At 47.2% G+C, this 4670-nt stretch overlaps 1 long non-coding RNA gene across 1 annotated transcript; it reads left to right on the top strand.

The window, feature by feature from the left end:
• Positions 1-640: 640 nt before the first annotated feature.
• On the top strand, positions 641-3946 carry LOC116891089. Its single transcript, XR_004386815.1, has 3 exons — positions 641-669; positions 769-806; positions 2700-3946. It is a non-coding gene; the product is annotated as an uncharacterized LOC116891089 (long non-coding RNA).
• Positions 3947-4670: the final 724 nt, after the last annotated feature.

The raw sequence follows: 4670 nt of genomic DNA, 5'->3' as shown, positions 1-4670 counted from the left end.
TATAATCTGTATCTATCCTTTAAAATTCATATTTAACGTATATTTTATTTTTAATGTTGATAACTTATGTATGCACATGCATATGTAAATATGTGGGTAGTTATTAAGGACGGATTATCTTCTGAGGACACTTGAATAAAACATACATTTTATAGACATGTTTCAATGTTACGTAGTCCCTGACTTGTATGATATATATTAGTTTAGATAATGTAAATTTGAGGCTATTTGTGTGGAAATCAGGAATCCTGTTTGTCTGTCAGAGCTGCTGGCTCCGGAGGAGGGAGGGAGCTGCGGGAGGAGGGAGTGGCGAGAGCGTTCCTGCGGGCCGCTGGGGCCGCTGGGGCCGCTGGGGCCGCTTGCGCCGCGGGGTTCTTCACCCTCTCCTGAGCCACTCCTCTCCCCTCGTTCGGTCCGGCGCCTGCCTTTTTTCTCCCCGCGTTCTAGTCCCGCCGCTGCGGCCATCTCCACCCCTGCCCCAGGGGTCCGTGGCGGAGAGCCAGCCGAGGCCCGGAGTGGGGCCTGCTGGAGACCGGAGACCAGGCGCTCGCCCGCTGCGTGCCTCCAGAGCAGCTCCGGAACAACTTACTTTCTGTTTCCGTGTCTCTCTCACCGGGTTTGCCTCTCCAAAGTCCACTTCTAGCTCTAATCAAGGTTCAAAGGCTAAAGGTACGGACAGGCACTTTACCTGGTCCATGCACGTGATACTAACTTGAAGTCTTTGCCCAACCTTCTTCCAGGCTGCTAACTTTATTGTACCTTCCTCAGGAAGCCAAGGACAAACCTTCTCTACAAGATCTAAAAAAGTATGTAATTGCTGTTACTCTACTTTCACCAAACATATTATACAGAAAGCATATATACAAAAACCATACGGCTGGCTCCTTTTCCCATTTTTTTCTTGACTTTTACTTTTTACCATTTTTCTTACTTTTTCTGATTATCTGTATTTTTTCCTAGTCTACTCCTCCTAGGAAATTCTCACCCACCGCCGCCCTTTACCTTTTCCAAGCACTTGGGTCTTTCCCGCTTAATCCCCATACACTCTCAGAGCTGTCTTCTGTTCAAGGCACAGCACTGCACTGGTCCTGCTGGTGCAAAGTCCAGCAGTCCTCTGAGGGGGGAGGGAGGAAAGATAGAAAGATGAGGCACGAGACAGGTATGGGAGGGCCACCATAAATACCAGTCAGTAGCAAACGTATTTCTCATAGCCTTCTTATACGACAGGACCATGGGAAGCAAAGCCACAGCTAAGAGGAACAATTTTACTAAAATGTACACAAGACAATTTTTCCCATCTCCAAAACCTCTCTGTTCCTTCCATCAAGGTCAATAGAATCTTCAGCCCCTAGCCTTGAGCCTCAAGTACACTTCCTCTTATCATTCCAGCAGGCCTAGACGTCTGCCAACAGGCCCTGACCTGCCTTGACTCTGCCTGGCAGGCCAACTTTTCTCTCTTCTCCTTTCTCTTTTCTCTTCTTCTCTCTCTCTTCTCTCTTCTCTCTTCTCTCTTCTCTCTTCTCTCTTCTCTCTTCTCTCTTCTCTCTTCTCTCTTCTCTCTTCTCTCTCCTCTCCTCTCCTCTCCTCCCTCCTCTCCACTCCTCTCCCTCTCCTCCTCCTCTCCTCTCTCTCCCTCCCCTCCCCTCCCCCTCCTCCCCTCTCCCCTCCTCCCTCCCCCCCCTCCCTCCCCTCCCCCCCCCCTTTTCTCTTCTTTCTCTTCTCTCTTCCTCCCTCTCCTTCCCCTCTTCTCCCCCACCTCTGCTTCAGAGAAGTGGCAATGGCTCTTGACATAGCTGTGGGTTTATCTATGAGGGTTTTTCCAGAGAAGACTCAGGCTGACAGTGAGCAGTGCCATTCCATGAGGTGAGAACCAGGACAGAATGAAGGGTGAGGAAGGTATCTCAATGTCCACCTTCCCTCTCTCTTTGCTTCCTGGTTGCCCTGGAAGTGAGCAATGTTTCCCTTCCACAGTCCCCATGCTGTGACATCCTGTACAAATGCATAGGGACCAAGGGACCATGGGATGAATATTCTTCTCTGAAATTCTTTCTGCCAACTCTTGGATCACAGTCACGTGTGTGTGTGTGTGTGTGTGTGTGTGTGTGTGTGTGTGTGTGTGTGTGTGTGTGTACAATTCACTGTTTCTGTTAGGGAGTAGTAACAAATTGAACAAGCATGCCACAGCTCCATTCTCTGTGAGTAGGAATGTTCTTGCATAAACATGCAGTGCTCAGGCTGGGATGCAAATATGCATGTTTTCCTGGGGATAAATATGGAGGTATGAATTAATGGGCTGTGGTGGTAGATTTATATTTAATTTTACAAGAACTGCCTAGGGCAACTTCCTGGAAGTTTTTCTCGTACTTAAATGTTTGTGGACACAGGTACCCTGTTCCTCTAGCAGGGCCAGATGTGGATCTTTAAGATATCCTTGGGCCCTAAGATAATGAACATTGGGACACCCTCCTTGTAAGTTCTGTGCTGAGCTAATAACAGCCACCATCCTTACTGTTATGGTATTGTTACTGTTACTGTATTGTTACTGTTAGTGTATTGTTACTGTTACTGTATTGTTACTGTTACTGTATTGTTACTGTTACTGTATTGTTACTGTTACTCTATTGTTACTGTTACTGTATTGTTACTGTTATTGTCACTTTGGCTCCTGTCCCAGAGACTTTCTATTTTTCACTTGACAGAATAAACTAAAAAGCACGACTGAAGTCTCACACACTCAAAGGCGATGCTCATTAGGCTTGCACAAGTTGAACGCACCTGTCATCTGGCTCCAGGTCAAGAATTAGGAAATGGGGCCAGCCGTGTGCATGTCCCAGTAATTACAGGTGACAAAGCAAAATTAAAATGTCTGAATGGGTCGATGGTGGATTTTACTGAAACTTCAGGATCTTTCTCAGTAAAACTGAAATTAGACGTCCTGACCCTCCTGTTCAGTTTTTAACTCTCTTCCGCCCTGTCTCCTCCCAGCCTTCTTTGGTCACTTAATTGATAAGGGGCCTTTCTCAGTTTGCTCTGTGTGATCGATTCTTTTGCTATCCCTTAGCTCAGATTTCAGGTACAGGGCAGCCCTGACCATAGGGTGGGCAGGGAAGGAGGAGGAAACCCAGATTTTTCTGGCAGTCTGGCCTGAGGCAAGCTTCAGTGTGGTAAGCTGCTTTTGTTAGTGTCCTTACTGCTACCCAGGAGGTCTATGTTTTCCTCTTCACAGATCGTACTCTTTGCTGGAGCTTTGAGACTCCCAGGGTGGATGTAGTTTAGGCAAAGGTGGCCCAGGAACCTAGAAGCCCAGTTCGTAGATAACAAACGTCAGAAGACATCCCTTGCGGTTACAGATGACAGAGAGGAGGAGAAAGGGAGTCCCTAGCCACAGTTCCTGTTGGGCTTCCTTGTTTTCCCATGGAGGGACCATTACTTTTAGTAGCTCAGTTTTTAGCAAACACTGTGTCACTCCTGCCAGCTTTGTACTTAAGGTTTTACTTCCTTCTGAGGCCTTGGCAGACTCTGTAGCCTGAAGAAAGCTAGGGGCTTGCAGTCCTTGGTTTATGCCTCAGCATCCCATGCAGCAACCGGCTTACAAACACAAAGGAGGAGTCTTCCTGGGAACTCCCTGTACATTAGCTTTCTGTATAGTGACATGTGGGGAGTGAGGTAAACTGAAAAACCTGAGCCAAGGCCAAGCATGGGACACATTCCTGTAATGCCATCACTCCAGAGACCTGAGGCCAGGGCATGGCTGTGAATTGAGGCTGAGGACACAATGATTACCTGTCTTAAGAAGAAAAGGCCCCAAAGGAAACAACAAAAACACTAGTTTTGCTTTCTGTCCCTGGCTTTCATACTTGTAAATCAACTCCCAAAGACTCAGAAGAATGAGATTCCTTCACTCCCGTACCTGCCCTGCTAAGGAGCCCTAGTAACTGTCATGTAGATAAAGGCAATATTGCAAGAAGCTGGGTTTTTTTTTTTTTTTTTGGGGGAGTGCCTGGAGGGACACCATGGGAGTATAAATATGTCTGTATTTGTTTCTCCAAATTACTAAGGTAATTTGGTACGTTTATTGCATGCGAGTAACTTTCTCCATCAAGTTGCAATCTGTCTGGAAAACTGGAGGCCTCTTCTTTTCTAGAATTGATGTCCTTCGTCCAAAATGTTCGTTATCCCAGTCTCTGCAGTCTAATTTTGTCTAATTTTGTCTCTGCTGTGTGCATTTGATATCCTTGGGAATGGACTGCTGGCCTTCCAAGTCAAGGAGGGCAAGGCGGTCGGGCTGAGCAAACAAAGTTTGTTCAGAGCGCAAAAAGACAGCCTCTAGGGCAATGGTTCTCACCCTTCCTAACACCTCAACCCTCTATTGCAGTATCTCATGTCGTGGTGACCTCCCAACCATAAAGTTGTCTTTGCTGCTACTTCAAAGCTGTAATTTTGCTAATATTATGCGTCATACATGTCCAACAGGCAGGACATCTGATATGTGACCCTCGTGAAAGGGTCTTACCTCCGAAAGGGTGGCGAAGTGCAGGTTGAGAAACACTGTTCTGGGTGTTACCTTCCGAGTGTGGTGCAAGGGTTCGCCCATCAGCAGGCTCGCTCGGCAGGATGCACCGTGCCTGCTGAGTGAGTCAGCATGCTAGTGGTTAAGTTACCGAGCCTTG

Source organism: Rattus rattus, chromosome 2 (genome assembly GCF_011064425.1).
Source record: "Rattus rattus isolate New Zealand chromosome 2, Rrattus_CSIRO_v1, whole genome shotgun sequence".
In the NCBI taxonomy this organism is placed as follows: domain Eukaryota; kingdom Metazoa; phylum Chordata; class Mammalia; order Rodentia; family Muridae; genus Rattus; species Rattus rattus.
This window is presented reverse-complemented; position numbering and strand designations above follow the sequence as displayed.